General features: G+C 39.8%; 1 long non-coding RNA gene and 1 pseudogene across 2 annotated transcripts; one reads left to right on the top strand and one right to left on the bottom strand.

Moving 5' to 3' along the window:
- The first annotated feature begins 1,398 nt into the window (after positions 1–1,398).
- Positions 1,399–1,941, top strand: LOC138993136 (malignant T-cell-amplified sequence 1-like; annotated as a pseudogene).
- A 1,656-nt stretch (positions 1,942–3,597) lies between these two features.
- Positions 3,598–13,296, bottom strand: LOC138992954 (uncharacterized). 2 transcript variants are annotated; one of them, XR_011468208.1, is made up of 4 exons: positions 12,906–13,296; positions 10,916–11,136; positions 9,221–9,341; positions 3,598–3,708 (listed from the first exon to the last, which is right to left on the bottom strand). It is a non-coding gene; the product is annotated as an uncharacterized lncRNA (long non-coding RNA). The 2 variants fall into 2 exon arrangements; XR_011468207.1 differs by lacking the exon at positions 3,598–3,708 and adding an exon at positions 5,628–5,662.
- Between the last annotated feature and the right edge of the window lie 5,567 nt (positions 13,297–18,863).

Raw genomic sequence — 18,863 nt, 5'->3', positions numbered from 1 at the left:
TGGAGAGCTCTGGACGGGCCAGTGCTCCAAGAGCTTCTCCTGTTATTCCCATTACATCTTCACAGCAGCCTGGGAGGTAGCCCTGTGCTTTAACACGAAGACATTAAGGTCTTGTGAGGCCTTTCATCAGTAGGTTAACTTACTGAAAGCTCAAGTGACCATCATTAACTGAAAATCCAAAGCTAGCAAGTGATGGCACTAGGGTTGAAACCTGGGAAGTCTGTGTCTAGTCTCTGCCAGCTGAGCGATTGTTTTTAACTGTGCCTTCCACACTTTCTCTTCTATCTTGTTGCTCCATGAATTCTGGCCCTCTCGCTCCGGTCTGGGGCCAGGCAGAAGGTGGGGTGGCTGGGCATGATGGTAACAGAGGCTACATAAGAGGCAGATTTTACCTTTGTGCTTCAATTCTCGGTTGACCACGGAGACCCTCCTGCTGGCCACATGTGGGTGATTGGCAGCTATGCCCAGTGCTGGCTCTGTTACCAACAACTTCCCGGCATACAGAGTAGACACAGAATGACCAAGGAAACCCAGAGGAGCAGAGACTCATGTAACTTACCCAATAGCTATCGTTCCCTCTGTGCTTAGAAACAGAATGCAAATTGTATTCCAGCTGGCGATGGGCCCAACCGAAAGGCTCCATTTCCCTGCTTCCCTAGCCTTCGTCAGCCATGTGACTAAATTGTAAGCAATGAGATTTTGCAGAATTGTTGCTAGAGTCTTTTGGGATTAATGGAAGCTGACTCAACAGGGAGGTGAGTCCTTTTGTCTCCTTCCTCCTTCCTAATGCCTGAGATGCAGCTGCAATGGCTGGTGCTCCAACAGCTGGCTTGGACACTGAAGTCATTTACTTTAGGCGGGAATGCTTCTCCAACTGTAATGTGCGTATGAATCACCTGGGAATTTTGTTAAAAATGTAAACTCTGGCACTGTTCGGTTTGGCTCAGTGGATAGAGCATCGGCCTTCGGACTGAAGGGTCCTGGGTTCGATTCCGGTCACAGGCACATGCTGGGGTTGTGAGCTTGACCCCCCCATGCAGGAAGCAGCCCATTGGTGATTCCCTCTCATCATTGATGTTTCTATCTCTCTCCCCCTTTCCCTTCCTCTCTGAAATCAATAAAAATATATTTTTAAAAAAATGCAAACTCTTATTCAGTAGTTCTTGGGCATATTCCCTAGTACTTTTTCACTGAGAGAACGTAGGTGCAGTAACCTTCCTAATATATATGAGTACACCTGACACCCAAATCTTGGCTTCTAAAAGCCGTTTGAGAAGAACAACAGCGCCGACTGTCAGTGCCGGCCTTCCTCGTGTAAGGGGATCTCCTGGACCCTTGCTAATTCAATTTTTTCCCCATTCCGGTCCTTCCCTATCACTGCCCCCTTCACCTTGGATCATGGTCAAGAAATGTGAAGAAAAAGCCTATGTGTCCAATTGCAACCAGTTGAAAACATCAGTTATAAAAGGTATCAAGAACCAACTAATAGAGCAATTTCCAGTTACTGAACCATAGCTTAATCAAATCATGCCTAAGAAAGATCCTGTCAAAATAGTGCGATGCCATAAACATATAGAAATCCTTATAGTAAATAGAGAGCTACTGTTTTTTAGACAAAGAAAAGGGCTTTTTTATCCAACCCTAAGATGGCTTACAAATATCCCTTTATGGTGCCACACTAGCAGGTTGAAAAGGAGCCATCAAATTTGTACTCGGTGGAGCAAATATCATGTGTCCAAGCTTAACTTCACCTAGAGCTAAACTTGACCCTGCTGCTGCCGCAGATACGATTGTCGCTATCCCAGCAGGAGGCAGACAGCACACTCTGTGTGTCGGAGCCATGCGATGTCTGCAGAAGATACTGAGAAAGTCAACAAAGGAATTGGCATCAGAGATGTCCATTGATTAAATGATGGGCGTTGGCATATGAAGACATATTAATGAGCCTCAGGCCCAAGCCGGTTTGGCTCAGTGGATAGAGCATCAGCCCATGGACTGAAGGATCCCAGGTTCAATTCCAGTCAAGGGCATGTACCTTGGTTGCAGGCTTGATCCCCGGCCCCAGGTTGGGGTGCATGTGGGAGGCAACCTTCCTCTCTCTAAAATCAAATTTTTTTTAAATAAAGGCCAGAGAAGAAAAGTCACAGGATCATATGACTAGATGTAGAAAAAACATTTGACAAAAACCAACACCCATTCATGATAAAAACTTAGCAGACTAGGAATAAAGGGGAACTTCCTCAACTTGATAAAAATTATTTATAACAGCCCTAACCGGTTTGGGTCAGTGGATAGAGCGTCCGCCTGCGGACTGAAGGGTCCCCGGTTTGATTCTGGTCAAGGGCATGTACCTTGGTTGCAGGCACATTCCCAGTAAGGAGTGTGCAGGAGGCAGCTGATCGATGTTTCTAACTCTCTATCCCTCTCCTTTCCTCTCTGTAAAAAATCAATAAAATATATTTTTTAAAAATTATTTACAACAAACCTACAGCTAACATAATATTTAATGGCAAGAACCTCAAAGCTTTCTCACTAAGAACAGGTACAAGGCAAGAATGTCCCTTCTCACCACTACTTTTCAGCACCATACTGGAAGGCCTTGCTAATGCAATAAGTCAAGAAAAGGAAATGAAAGGTTTATAGGTTAAGAAGGAAGATGTAAAACTATCCTTAGTTACAAATGATGTGATTGTCTATGGAGAAAAAAAATCAACCAAAAATGCCTAGCACTAATAAGCAATTATAGCAAGATTGTAGAATACAAGGTTAATATACAAAAGTCAACTGCTTTCCTATATACCAACAATGAACAAGTGATATTTGAAATTTAAAATACAATCCATTTACATTGGCTTCCAAAAAAATGAAACATTTAGATAAAAATCTAACAAAATATGTAAAAGATTTTTTTAGGAAAACTACAAAATTTCAATGAATAAGATCAAAGAAGAACTAAACAAATGTAAATTCCATGTTCATTAACAAGCAGATATGGTCAATATTGTCAAGATGTCAGTCTACTCAACTTGATCTATAGATTCAATGCAATTCAATTAAAATCCCAGCAAGTAATTTTGTGGATGTCAATAAACTAATTGTAAAGTTTATATCGAGAGGCAAAAGACCCAAAATAGCCAACCCAATATTGGAGGCCAGGATGAGGGCCACCCCCCACCCCCCCACCCCACCCAGTGCACGAATGTTGTGCATCGGGCCTCTAGTTTCCTTATAAATCTAAAACTGCTCTAAAATAGTCTTTTTGCAAAAGAGAAAATGTAGCAAAATGTAAAATCCTGCTGAATATAAATATGTCCAAATTCTCAATATTTGCAACTTTTCTGTATGTTGAGAATTATTTCAATGAAAAGTAAAAAAAACAAAATTATGCCATCTTTCAAGTAATTAGTTTCTAATTTTAGAAATTCATAACCTGAGAAAAAATAGTATTTGATGTTTGAACCACTCATTCAACAAGCATTTACTGAACGCCCACCATGTGCCAAGCATTAAAGCTAGAGAGACTACCCTTAATGCCCGTGCAGAGAGATAGGTCTGATTCTAGTACCTGCTTTTTCCACTCTGCTGAGTCAGCTCCTCTCTAGGATCCTGAGGTAGATTCCAATGCAACCCCCCCGAGTTGTTATCACTGTCATTGTTGTCACTGCCCTCATAATCCACTCCTTCAAATAGCAAAAATCCTTCCTAACACTGGAGAAAAAGTAAATAAAGAGAAAAAACTTACATGTAGGTTTGTTGAAAGTCATAAGTAATAGTAATAGCATATACTTCAAGACATTTCATTGTATTAATACACGAATAGTCCACATTTTAAGACTCCCGACTTTTGCAGAGCTTTTGAAGACATTTCCCTTGGTTTGGGAATCAATATGAAAACATCTATTGTGCTGCAGTTATCAATGTTAAATTGCATCTGAGGTTTTGGCTTGTTCCAAAGCACTAAATCAAGTTGTAGATTGCTCATGGCCTTAGCAGAGCAATTGTCACCGAGGCATGCGATACCCCACTTACCACCTTTTCTGCGATGCAGGGCCTAGACACAAGCCTGTTTTTTCATAACAGTCAGATTGAAAACCCAAGTTTCCATCAACAACAGAATGGATAAACTGTGGTATATTCGTACAATGGAATAGTATACTGCAACCAAAAGGGCAAACTACTGCTACGCACGGCAAGGATAGATCTCAAGGACTAATGTTGGACAGACACCAAGCACAAGAGTTCATGTTGAGTGAATTCATTTCTATGAAGCTCAGAACCAGCTAACACAATGTATGCTGGTAGACGCAGGGAAAGTGCTCACCCTGGGAGAGGGGTGAATATTAACCGAGTGCAGGCACAGGGGAGCCTCCGGGGGTGCTGAAGATAGTCTGTATCTTGATCTGGTAGTGATTACATGGCGATTATAAACACTGGCTAAAAATCACAAAACTGTACTCTTTAGATTTTTGTACCCAACTGTATGTAAATACCTCAATTTTAAAATTAAGTAGGATTGCCCTAGCCCAGTGGTCGGCAAACTCATTAGTCAACAGAGCCAAATATCAACAGTACTTCTTTAAAATAGACTCGCCCAGGCCGAAAACCGACTTCTGTGCATGGGCCACGAAGTTTCAATCGCATTGTACATGTGCCCACACGTGGTATTTTGTGGAAGAGCCACACTCAAGGGGCCAAAAAGCTGCATGTGGCTCGCGAGCCGCAGTTTGCCGACCACAGCACCGGTTTGGTTCAGTGGATAGAGCGTCTGCCCACGGACTGAAGGGTCCTGGGTTTGATTCTGGTCAAGGGCGCATACCTCAGTTGCAGGCTCAATCCCTGGCCCTGGTCCAATTATATTGGGACCAATGTTTTTCTATTGCTATAAAAAAAAATGTCATTGGAATTTTAGTAGGGATTGCACTGAATCTATAGATTGCTCTGGGTTGTATGAGTATTTTTTAAAATCCTCATCCAAGGATATGTTTTTATTGATTTAAGAGAGAGTGAGAAACATTGATGTGAGAGAGAAATGTCGATCAGTTGCCTCCTATATGTACCTCGACTGGGGATCAAACCCACAACCTAGGTATGTGCCCTGACCAGAAATTGAATAACTTTTCTGCTCCTTTCTCTTCTTCTTCTTTTGATACCCCTAGAATGGGAATGTTTATTGGCTTGATGTTATCCCATAAGTCCCTTAAGCTATCTTAACTTTCTTTATTCTTTTTTTTTTCTACTCTGATTGTATAAGTTCCACTGCCTTATCTTTGATCTCACTGGTCCTTTCTTCTGCTTCATCTAGTCTATTTTTGAACCCCTTTAGTGTGCTTTCCCTGTGACTATATTCTTTAGCCCTGTGACTTCTATTTTGTACTTTATGTTTTATATCCCTTTGTTGATGTTCTCACTGTGTTTATCCATTCTTCTGAATTCAGTGAGCAACTTTATGACCATTATCTTGAACTCTTTATCAGGTAAATCACGTATTCTCATTTCATTAAGGAAGTTCCCTTAAGTTTTATCTTGTTCTTTCTTTTGGAACATATTCCTTTGTTTCTTTATTTTCTTTGACTATGTTTGTGTCTATGTATTAGATAAATAATATTTCATTGTGTGTGTATAATCACATTTTCTTTATTCATTCATCTGTTGGTAGGCACTCCTAGAAGAAGACATAGAAAAGAGGTCATTTGTTGATTGTTTCTTTTGCTATTCAGGTTGTTTTCATATGATGGCTGTTAACAAGCAAATGCATATATCTTTTAGATATCCTGTTTTCATTTCTGTTGGGTATATGCCCAGTCATAAAATTGCTGGATCATATGGTAAATCTATTTTTAATTTTTTTTACAAACCTCCATATTATTTTCCACAGTGGCTAAAAACAATTTTAATTCCATCAACAGTGTACAGGGTTCCCATTTCTCCACATCCTCACCAACACTTATCTCTTCTCTATTTTATAATAGCCATTCTAACCAGAATGAGGTGATATCTCATTGTGGTTTTGATTTGTATTTCCTGATGATTACTGATGTTGAGCATCTGTTCATATAACTGTTGGCCATATAAATGTCTTCTTTGGAAAATTTCCTATTTTTGTTTCTCTGCCCACTTTTAAATTGGATCGGTTTTTTGTTGTTGTTGTTGTTATTGAGTTATCTGAGTACCTTATATATTTTGAATATTAATCCCTTATTCAATATATGATCTGAAAATTTTTTTCTCCCACCCTATAACTTACCTTTTCTTTATTACAAGTATTTTTTAAAATATATTTTTATTGACTTCAGAGAGGAAAGGAGAGCGAGAGAGAAATAGAAACATCCATGATGATAATCATTGATCAGCTGCCTCCTGCAGGCCCCCCTACTGGGATCGAACCTGCAACCTAGTCATGTACCCTGACTAGGAATTGAACCATGACCTCTTGGTTCATAGGCCAATGTTCAACCGTTGAGCCACACTGGCCAAGCTATAGGTTACCTTTTCATTTGCTGGTTGTTTCTCTTGCTGTACCAAAGCTTTTAAGTTTGATGTAGTTTTATTTATTGTTTTACGTTTTTGTTTGTGCATTTGGTGTCCTATTATAAAAAGCATTGCCAAGACCAATGCCAAGGACCTCTTTTCTATGTTTTCTTCTAGGAGTTTTCTGGCATCAGATCTTAAGTCCCTGATCTATGTGGAGTTGATTTTTTGTGGTGTAAGATAGGGGTCCAATTTTGTTTTCTTGGCATGTGTTTATCAGTTTTCCCAACACCACTTGTTGAAGAGGTGTTCTTGGCTCCCTGGTTTTAAATATTCGTTGACTGTATATGCAGGCTCTCTATTCCATTCTGTTGGTCTATGTGTCTATTTTTATGCAAGACCACACTGTTTTAATTACTGTAGCTTTGTAGTACACAGTTAACCCTTGAACAAAGTGGTCTTGACCTACAAGGGTCCTCTTATACACAGACTTTAAAAATCAACTGTGTGTTATATGTTTTTATTGATTTCAGAGACAGAGAGAGAGAGAGAGAGAGAGAGAGAGAGAGAGAGAGAGAGAGAGGAAATGATGAGAGAGAAACATCCATCAGCCACCCCCTGCCCACCCTTACAGGGGATCAAGCTCCCAACCCAGGCATGTGCCCTGACCAGGAATCAAACGGACAACCTCCTGGTGCACTGGATGGCACTCAACCAACTGACCCACACCAGCCGAGCATCAGCTGTATTTGAACCCACAATTGGGAATCAGTGAGTGCAGAGGGCCGCTATATAGTTTTTACTCCACGTCCCTAACCCCTGCGGTGTTTAAGGGTCAACTACAGTTTGAAATCAGCAAGTGTGAGGCCTCCAATTGGTTCTTCCTCAGGATTGCTTTGGCTATTGTCTTTTGTAGTTCCATAGACATTTTAGGATTTTTTTTTCCTATTTCTGTGAAGAATGCCATTGAAATTTTGATAGGGATTGAATCTGTAGATAGCTTTGGGTAATAAAAACATTTTAATAATATTAATTCTTCTGATCCATGAACACAGAATGTCTTTTTGTGTCTTCTTCAATTTCTTTTTTTTTTTTAAGTCTTAGTTTTTGTTATATAGTCTTAGTCCTAGGTATTTATTTTCATTATGAATGGGACAGTTTTATTTTTTCAGATATTGCATTAATACAGAAATACAACTGATTTCTGTAGGTTAATTTTGTATCTGCAACTCGAGTGTTTTTGATCTTAGAGAAAAAGTTTTCAATTTCCCACTATTGAGTATGAAGTTAGCTGTGACCTTGTCATATATGGCCTTTATGTTGAGGTATGTTCCTTCAATACTCAATCTGAGGATTTTTATCATAAAGGGATGTCATCCATAACCCCACTGCCCAACCCTCTGGCAACTATTAGTTTTTCTGTATCTCTGAGTCTATTTGTTTTATTTGTCACTTGTTTAGTTTTTTAAAATCCCATACATAAAAAAGTGAAATACAGTATTTTTCTCTGATTTATATTACTTAGCATAATACCCTTCAGGTCTATCCATGTTGTCATAAATGGCAAGATTTCATTCTTTTTCATGGCTGAGTAATACTCGTGTGTGTGTGTCCATCTTTATCTATTCATTTATTGGTGAACACCTAGGTTGCTTCCATATCTTGGATATTGTAAATAATACTGCAGTGAACATAAGGGTGCATATATCTTTTAAAATTAGTGTTTCATTTTCTTCAGATAAGTGCCCCAAGTGGAATTACTGGGTCATTCTTTGTCTCTTGTTATAGCCTTTGTTTTAAAGTCTATGTTGTCTGATATAAGTATTGCTATTCCAGCTTCTTTTTTATTTTCATGAAATATCTTTTCCATCCCTTATTTTCAGTCTCTGTGTATATTTCAATCTGGAGTCTCATGTAGGCAACATATGTATGGGTCTTGTTTTTTTATCCATTCAGTTACCCTGTTTTCTAAGGGAGCACTTAGTCAATTAACATTTAAAGTAATTAGTGAGCCCTGGCCAATTTGGTTCAGTGGTTAGAGCATCGACCCATGAACCGAAAGGTTTCGGGTTTGATTCCCAGTCAAGGGCACATACCTCAGTTGCAGGCTCAATCCTGGGCCTGTCGGGGTGCATGTGAGAGAGGAAACCAATCGGTGTGTCTCACATTGATGTTTCTCTCTCCCCTCCTTCCATCCTTCCACTGTCACTTATTGCCATTTTAATTGTTTCCATACTAGATTTATAAGTGGTTGGTCTACTTTCTTTAATATAGGGTGTCCCCAAAAAATGTATACACACTTTAACAGCTGGTATCTCAATTTTGAAAATGAACTGTATGTTAATAAATGCTGCCTTTATAATTATTCAAAGTGTGTGTATACATTTTTTGGGGGATACTCTAAATATGTTTGCCTTTACTAGTGACATTTTTCCGCCATATATATATTTTTAATATATCTTTATTGATTTTCAGAGTGGAAGGGAGAGGGAGAGAGTTAGAAACATCAATGATGAGAATCATTGATTGGCTGCCTCCTGCACTGGGGGTCGAGTCTGCAACCCTGGCATGTGTCCTTGACCGGAATCGAACCTGGGACCCTTCAGTCCGCAGGCCGATGGTCTATACACTGAGCCAAATCAGCTACAGCTCCCTATATATTTATTTCTAGTTTTTGCCTTTTCTTTTCCACTTAAAGAATTCCTTTTAACATTTCTTGTAATGCCAGTTTAGTGATAATGAACTCCTTTACCTTTTGCTTGTCTGAGAAAATCTTGATCTCTTCTTTAATTTTGATAACCTTGCTGGGTATTCTTGGTTGTAGGTTTTATCCCTTTGATCATGTTGAATATATCATGCAACTCCCCTCTGGCCTGAAAAGTTTCAGTTGAAAAGTCAGCTGATAGTCTTATGGGCATTCCCTTTTATGTAACTAGTTGTTATTCTCTTGCTACTGTTAGATTCTCTCTTTAACTTTTAACAATTTAATTATAATCTTTCTTGGTGTGTCTCTTTGGATTCATCTTGTTTGGGACTCTCTCTGCTTCCTAGACATGGATGTCTATTTCCATCCCCAGGATAGGGAAGTTTTCAGCCATTATTTTCTCATATTGGTTTTCTGTCCCTTTCTCTCTCTCTTCTTCTGGGACCCCCATGAATCAAATATTAATGCACTTAATGTTGTCCCAATGGTCCCTTATGCTATCCTCATTCTTTTTCTTTTTGATCTTCCAATTGGGTGATTTCCACTATCCTGTCTTCCTGATTGCTATTAATCAGGAAGACAGGATAGTAGAAATCACTGATCTGCTATTGATTCCCTCTGGTGTATTTTTCACTTCAGTTGTTATATTCTTATTCTTAATTTCTGATAGATCCTTTAAAACACACACACATACACAAAAAACATTTTTATCTCTGTTGAAGTTAACACTGAGTTTATCCACTTGTCTGCAGAATTTGATGAGCATCTTATGACTATTACTTTGAACTCTTCATCTAGTAGACAGCTTACCTGTTTCATTTAGTTCTTTTTCTGGGGTTTTATCCTGTTTGCTCATTTGTTTGAAACATATTGTTTTCTCTCCTCATTTTGCCTGTTTGTTTTCTATGTATTAGGTAGGTCAGCTAAATCTTCTGGTCTTGAAAAAGTAGCCTTATTTAGAAGGTGTCCTGTGGGGCCCAGTGGTGGAATAACCCTTGTCACCAGAGCCAAGTGCTCCAGAGGTGTTCCCAGGTGGACTAGTGTGGCCTCCTGTTGTGGCTGGGCCACAACTTCTATGGACGCACACTGACAGGTGAGGCTGATCCCTGGCCCACTGGCTGTAAGGCCTGGCCCCTCAATGGTGTGCAGGACAAGCCTTCAGTGTGGCTGGCTGAGAGGCCCGACCATGTTGTTGCAGATACACTGCTGTGTGCTGTGTGCTGGTGCTGACCGAGGCTGCCGCCCACTAGTGTGGCAGTGCAGGAGCTGCTTTGGAGGGGTGCTAGCTTGGGTGGGTCCTCAAGGAAATGCCAGGGTGGGGTGAACAGTGCTAGCAAGGTTAATGGAGAGTGTTAGAAATAGCACCTGCTAGGTTAGAGAAAGGGTGCTTGCCAGCACCTCTGCCTTAGGAGAAAGTTCCAACAGAGCCCTGTCCTTTCAGTACACATTCTAAAATTAGTCAACGTCACATATGACCTAGGTACTTTTCAAACTGCTCTGTGCTGGGACTCAAAGAGCGTAACCTACAGCCCTTTGGCTCTCCCAGATGTAAGCCCTGCTGGTTTTGAAAGCCAGATGTTATGGGGGCCCCTCTTCCTGGTTCAGGTCCCCCAGGCTAGGGCTCAGACCCCTCTCTCTTTGGAGACAACCTCCACATTTGTGATATCCCTCCCACTGTGAGTCACCCCATGAGGAGTGGGGGTAGGCTAGGTCCTGACTAGACTTAGTCTCTACCCCTCCTACCTGTTTCAATGTGGCTTTTTCCTTTATATCCATAGCTGTAGAAAATCTGCTCTGCTAGTCTTCAGGTCATTCTCAGAGAGCTGTTCTATATATAGTTGTAGTTTTGGTGTCAATGAGAGGATCTTCCTACTCTGCCATCTTGAACTCAGAGCCAGGAGCCTTGCTCTTGAATGTCAATATAGCTTGTCCGTGAAATGTCGTTCCTTGTTGGTGCACTGCCCCTGCAACAAAGGTGTCTCAGGATAGGATTGGAGTCACTCAGAAAATATTCTGATTTAGAATTTTAAGTTTAGCCTGGTTAAAGACCTCCTTTTTCTTCTAAAGAATGACTTTCTCTTAGATTTTGACTGCCATAAAATGTTACAACAGAAAGGCATTTTTATGTTTTGACTTATCTATTGTATGCTTTTAAATACCTGTGTCATTCCACCTCCCACCCCCCAGACTGAGGTAGCCATGTACCTGAGATTTCATGGGACTTCACTTTTTTCTTCTTGTAGTATACAGGCAGAGTATATTACATAGAACCTAAGAGCCTGATTTGTAGAGCTTGTAGGTCTGGATTCAAATACCATCTTCACCACCACTTACTATGTGATTTGGGGCAAGTCACTACACTTGTTGACTAGATCATTGAACCAATCTCATAGGGTGATTATATAGTGCATGATAAGTAAATATGTAGTACATGGTCAATATTAGCATTTACACCTATTGATTCAAATACAGGCTTTTTGTCATTGTGGGGGGAAAAAAAGATTCTGTGATTTTTAAAACAACACATGCCCCCACCTTAAGAATCACTGCTCTATATAGGTGCATCTGTACTGTGTCTCTTTCTAGTAAACATGAACTTTGTTCCTCAGATGCTTACTTCACAATTTCTATTGTTGACCATTGTTAAGGTGCCACCAAATTATCAGTGCATCATAATTGGTATTGTAAATAATACTCACCAACACTTGTGATTACTTTAAACATTAGATCTATTCAACAAATAAGTTTAAAGGTAGAAAAGATAGGTCTACCATACAGTTTAGCACCTGACTCATTTTACATTATAACTTTCTATGCTGTTACTTTAGAAATTAGTCAAAATGTCTTACATTAATTTCAATGTTTGCAAAATATTAACATTTGGGGACTGAGCTGGGGGGAGAGGTGAAAGGCATAGGGAGATAAATGGTGATGGAAGGAGATTTGGCTTGGGGTGGTGAACACACAACATAGAGACAGATGATGGGTTGTGGAATTGTGCACTTGAAACATGTATAATTTTGTTAACCAGTATCACCCCAATGCATTCAATAAAAAGGGGCAAAAAACTCCTTGGGACTGATAAAATACTTTGTATGTCAGACTGGCACATGTACTTGACAATTTGAAAATAATCATAAAATATTTCAAGCACCATACTTTTTCACTTGGGGGGGAGGTGGCGATAAGTAAAAACAAAACTCCATCACCAACCATAAATCCCTCTGCTCATATATACCTTATCAATGGTTAGTATATAACTTAATGGGATCTTTTAAAAATACAAATATTTTACTTCTAATGTGAAGAGCCTTTCCTTTACAGAAAAAAAAAATGTTTAGGCCAATGAATATCCCATGTTTCAAATTTTCTGAGAATATTATTATAACAAAATCAATAAGTAAATTACATGTTTTTCTACCTTTGTAGATAAGACCATCTTTCCTGCCTCCCCCCACCCCCAATTTGCCATGATTATGATGGACAGATAAAAAGCTGAATAAGACACCACCTAAAATTTGAAATTGGCTTACCCTTTACATTCTTGCCATGTATGTGTGTACACTTGAAACAAGGTGATTGAGAAGATCTGAGATGTACCGAAGTGGTAACTAAGAACCGTTAAATCTAACCAATGAGATTGTCGAACTTTATAGAAGAAAGTGAGTCAGTATGAAGTCTAGATTGAGATAGGAATTCATTAATGTAGCTTTGGCCTTATCCAAAGGAGTACCTGTCCTCATTGGAAGACTCCAGGATGTCTTCATGACGGTGTGGTTTCCTAGCACAGCAGTGCATCAGACTATCGTGCTTTGTGGTATTGGCTAGTGGATTGACCACTTCCACCCATTTTGCTTCCAGCTTGAATCCAACTTCTGATTTTACTTTGTTTCCATGAGGACTGTTTTACTGTAGTCCCCCTTATCTGCAGTGTCCCTTTCCATGGTCTCAGTTACCTGCAGTCAACCAGTCTGAAAATATTAAATGAAAAATTCCAAAGAGAAATAAGCAATTCATCTTTAAAATTGTGTGCCATTCTGAGTAGTGTGATGAAATCTCATGCTGTCCTGCTTAGGCGGAGTCAACCCTTTATCTAGTGTCTTCCCGCTTGCTTGTTAATAGCCATCTGTTATCAAATTGACTGTCATAGTATCACTGTGCCTGTGTCAAGTAACCCTTATTTTACTTAATAATGGTCCCAAAGCACAAGAGTAGTAATGCTGGCAATTAGGATATGCCCAAAGGAAGCTGTAAAGTGCTTCCTTTAAGTGAAAATATGAAAATTCGATGTTATCCATGGTTTCAGGAATCCACTGATGGTATTGTAATATATCCCCCTGTGGATAAGAGGGGACTCATGAATAGAATGTACTCATTAAACACAAGTATCCAGGTCCTCTTCAAAGTCATTTACTCGTTGCAAATGCATAATCTGGGGCCATGATTTTACAACAAAAGAACAAAAAAGTTTCAAAGTATTCTCTAAAACAGCGGTCGCCAACCTTTCGGACCTCACAGACCACCAGTGGCCCGCGGACCACCAGCTGGCGACTGCTGCTCTAAAATGTCACCTGTAACCGACTACTGTCATGGGCTGCATACAGACCCCATACACAACTGTGGTCCCATAAGATTATAGTGAAGCTGAAAAATTCCTACCACCTAGTGACATCATAAACATTGCAACATCACAACATAATGCATTACTTATGTGTTTGTGGTAATGCTGGTGTAAACACTTATGATGCCAGTCATAAAAGTATAGCACATACAATTATACAGTACATTAACACTTGATAATATTACTGGTCCGTGTATTTACTATGCTATACCATTATTTTTAGAGTTTAGTCTATTAAAAAGTTTGCTGTAAAACTATATGCTATTATGTCAGCAGCAGTGCCATACATCTTGTTTACCATGTCTCTTGATGAAATCAAGCACAAAATGATTCAGTCTCATGTTTTCATCATGGCCCCTTAGTGTACAAGATTTACTAATGTTGCCAGTAAGAGGGCATGTCTAGTGAATGACCTGAAGACAAAAGTAGTGATTAAGGACTACGAAGGTAGAAAATCAGTCATGGCTATCACTCTCCTGCCAAGTAAGTCCCATTCCACCTTAGTAACAATCTTGAAGAAAAAGAACGAAGTGGTGGAAACTGTTCAAGGACCTGCTTCTGGAAGGCACGGAGACTAACAAAAATTCAAGAAGGGCCTACATGAGACATGGAGAAACTTGCAATGACCTGACAAAAGACCAGACACAAAAGCATATCCTTCTCAGCACCATGATGATCATGGCAAAAACAAAACCTGTTTGCAATGTTGAAAGAAAAGGCTAGACCGGACTATGATGTTGAATTTACTGCTAGCTCCGGGTAAACAATTCGAGAATTGTTATTCATTACATAATGCAAAAGTGGTGAATCTGCCAGTGCTGATGTGAAGGCAGCAGAAAAAAATTTGTAAACTCTAGAGAAGCTGACTGTGGAAAATTACTTGGCAGAGCAAACATTCAATACAGATGAAAACTCCCTATTCTGGAAATGGATGCCTAAAAGGACTTTTATCCACGAGGGGAGGAATAACTGCCACTGATTTTCCACCTTCTACCTTCGTAGCTGAGTCACTTTTAGTTTTGTTTCAGGCTTTTAAAGGACAGGATAACAATCTTGCTTGGGAGCAGTGTTGCAGGTTACAAATGTAAACCCTTTGTCATCTGGCACAATGGCAACTCCAGGGCCTTCAGGCATAACACACACACATTGCCAGTGTATTACAGAAGCAATAAAGTCAGATATATATATATCTATCTAGATATATAAAGTCAGCTCCTCTTCTAAGATGCCCTTCTGAATTGCTCTGCCAAGCAAAATCAGGTACTGTTCGGAGAGTAACATACATTTCAAGGTTTTGCTTATTGTTGATAAAGCTCCTGGGAAATCTTTTATTGGTGATGCAATTCTGAAAAGGATTATATCTGACTGCACTGAGAACCTTGCTTAGGCTGGGGTGATGTCACCAGGAAGTGTTTAACTGTCATCTGGGAAACACTTAGAAGGTCAGTCTATGACTTCAAAGGAGTTGCTGAGGATGCAGTTGCAAAAATCAACAAGGCTGAGGTTGAGCCCTGGCCGGTTTGGCTCAGTGGACAGAGCATTGGCCTGTGGGCTGAAGGGTCCCGGGTTTGATTCTGTTCAAGGGCACATGCCTGGGTTGTGGGCTTGATTCCCAGTATGGGGCATGCAGGAGGCAGCCGATCAATGATTCTCTCTGATTGTTCATGTTTCTCTCCCTCTGTGAAATCAGTAAAAATATAAAACAAAACAAAACAAAACAAAAACAAACAAAAAGGCTGTGGATGAAATGGCAAGCAACTCTAACTGGGTGTGGGTGAGGACACTGCTCCTAGAGGTGGTTCCTGAGGAATTGATTAATGAGTTGTTAGAGCTAGAACAGGAACACATAGCTGAAGAGGAAAAAGGAAACTGCAGAACAAGAACCCCCAAGAAAACTCAGTAAAGGGAATAGCAGCTTTTGTAGATCTCAGTAAGGTCCTTAAAAAGTTTGAAAACATGGACCCCAACACCTAATAGGTTTTCATCAATAGAGAGGAATGTTCATGATGTACTGCGTGCTTACAAGAATACTTACAATAGAAAAACAAGCCCAGCAAACCAAAATGGACAAATTTTTGAAGAGTAACAGCTTCAGGAATAGTCTTAAGGCAGGTCCTCCAGGAAGTTTTCAGGAGGCACTGTTGTCATAGATGAGAGCTCCATGTATGTTATTGCCCCTGTAGACCTTCCAGTGGAACAAGATATGGAGGTAGAAGGCAGTGGTACTGATGATCCTACGGGCCTGGGCTAATTATTTATGTCTTAATTTTTAAAGTCTAAAAATTTGTTTTAATTTTTATAGGAAAAATGTGTACTGAATAAGAATATAAAGAAAACATTTTTGTACAGATGTACAAAATGTGTTTAAGCTTAGTGTTATTATAAAAGATTCAAAAAATTAAGACAAAGGTAAAAAGTTAGTTAGCTAAGTTTAATTATGAAAAAAGTTTATAAATTTCATGTAGCCCAAGTGTTGTCAGTCTACTATGTCCTAGGCCAGTGGTTCTCAACCTTCCTAATGCCGCGACCTTTTAGTATAGTTCCTCATGTTGTGGTAACCCCCAACCACAAAATTATTTTCGTTGCTACTTCATAACTGTAATTTTGTTATGAATTGTAATGTAAATATCTGATATGCAGGATATATTTTCATTGTTACAAATTGAACATAATTAAAGCATAGTGATTAATCACAAAAACAATATGTAATTATGTGACCCCGATGGTCTTAGGTGACCCCTGTGAAAGGGTCGTTCAACCCCCAAGGGGTCGAGACCCACAGGTTGAGAACTGCTGTCCTAGGCCTTCCATTCACTAAGCACTCACTGACTCACCCAGAGCAACTTCCAGCCCTGGAAGCTCCATTTATGATTAAGTGCCCTGTACGGGTATCCCATCTTATCTTTTATGCCCTATTTTTACTGGACCTTTTCTGTTTAGAAACACAAATACCATTGTTACCATAACCTACAGTATTCAGTACAGTAAAATCCTGTGCGGGTTGTAGCCTAGGAGCACCAGGTTATACCATATAGCAATATGTGTAGTGGCCTATACCATCTAGGTTTGTACAGTGCACACTATGTTCACACAAAGACAAATTGCTATTGATGCATTTCTCATCCCCAACATGTATTCCCATTGTTAAGCCAGCCACATGACTCGTTTGATGGGAGGCAAAGTAGTCATATACTCAATGACATTTTAGTCATTAACAGATTCCATGTATATGATAGTGGTCCCATTTATATATGTAAAAGCCTAAGCAACCAGCTGGCCAGTAGCTATGACACGTACTGACCACCAAGGGGCAAACACTTAAAGCAGGAGCTGCTGAGCTGCAGTAGCGATTCTCGAGTGACATAACGCAGAACCCGAGAGAGGGAGCCCATTCTAGGGCGCTGCGTCACCAGAGAACCGCCCTCTCGCAATTTGGAACCCCTTGGGGGGATGTCAAAGAGCCAGTTTCTGCCCAATCCCGTAGGCCAGGCTGAGGGACCCCACCGGTGCATGAATCTGTGCACTGGGCCTCTGGTAAGATTATAATGGAGCTGAAAACTTCCTACTGCCTAGTGATGTCATAGCCATCCTAATCCAAGCACAAGTTACTCATGTCTTTGTGATGCTGGTATAAACAAACCCACTGGGATGCCAGTCCTATACTAGTGCCATCTAGATTTGTGTTAAGTACATTCTATGATGTTCACATAAGGAAGACATTGCCTGATGATGTATTTTCTCAGAATGTATCCCCATTGTTAAGCAGTACATGACTTGTATAATCAATGACAAAATACTGTAAACAAGATACATTCCTTTAGCCGACCTTATCCAAGCATGTCTTAGTATAAATGCAGAAATGGAGAAAAACTTCAAGGCTAAAAAAGCAATTTCAATTAACCAGTCTACATCTAGTACCCACAAATAAATGTCGCCTATCAACTTAGTCTTAAAACTTCCAATAGAAGCAGCTATATTTTTGTGAGATGAATTTGCAAATACAGAATCAAACAATGAGAATGGAGTAATGGAGTGCAAGTTTTTTCCTAAATCAATTCCTGCCAGATCACAAACTTTTGTTGGCTCCAAACCAAGCAGAAGTTTGCTTCACTAGAAAATGAAGGTATTTGCAGAACAGATGGATGGTTTATCTGCAGCACATAAAACCATATAAAGATACTGTCTGCAAACTCGTATCTGCAACTCTAGATTTTAGAATAGTTTTAAACTTCAACTGTGGGAAGTTTATAGATATAACTTCTAAGATGTCTCAAACTAAAGTCTGCTCCTTTAAAACCTCAAAGCTTGAACCATTTTCTCAAATTTTGAAAAATAGGATATATATTTCTCTACCTCAACTGTCAAGCCCCTTAGAGGGTAAGTGTATGGTTAGGCAAAATACAAAATAGTCATTAGAAGGCCTATGGGGGGAGGGGGTACAGATTTAAACCATGGGATAGAGGTGGGGTTTTTTTGTTGTTGTTTCAAAACAGGAAGCCAAATGAAAAGCATTCCAGGCACAGAGCATTGTAAGGCTTCATCATGCAGAGAGGGCTGATATAGGAATGGTTTTATTTGCATTTACTTATTTGCTCCCAAAGGCAAAAGAGCTGGCATTAAAACCATTCTCAAAAGTACATTTAAATTGCCAGGGGAATTTGCTTCACAGATGTCTTGGGCCTTAGCCCCCATCTTCTAAAACCCATTCTCTAGCCTGACTGGTTGAACGTTAACCTATGAATCAGGAGTCATGGTTCAATTCTGGTCAAGGACATGTGCCTGGGTTGTGGGTTCGATCCCCAGTAGGGCCATGTGCAGGCGGCCACTAAAAAATAAGGCTAAAGAATGAATCCTTGTTGACATTTAATATAAAAACCATACCCAAAACACACTCCTCTATACAGAGCAACTGTTTACTTGTCCTCCACCGTGTAAATGAAGGCTTTAAGCTATCTCTCAGCCTAGAAACCTTAATAGTCAAACTGTCATCTCAAAAAATAGAAATGTTAAGATCATTTAAACTATATCTTTGTCACAAGAGGTTCTTATGCTAATTCCAACGTATCGCCT

This window comes from Myotis yumanensis, unplaced genomic scaffold (genome assembly GCF_028538775.1).
Source record: "Myotis yumanensis isolate MYYU_CA2020_CCGP unplaced genomic scaffold, mMyoYum1.0.hap1 SCAF_15, whole genome shotgun sequence".
Classification (NCBI taxonomy): domain Eukaryota; kingdom Metazoa; phylum Chordata; class Mammalia; order Chiroptera; family Vespertilionidae; genus Myotis; species Myotis yumanensis.
The sequence above is the reverse complement of the archived record's forward strand: the minus strand, read 5'-3'. Positions and strand labels throughout refer to the sequence as shown.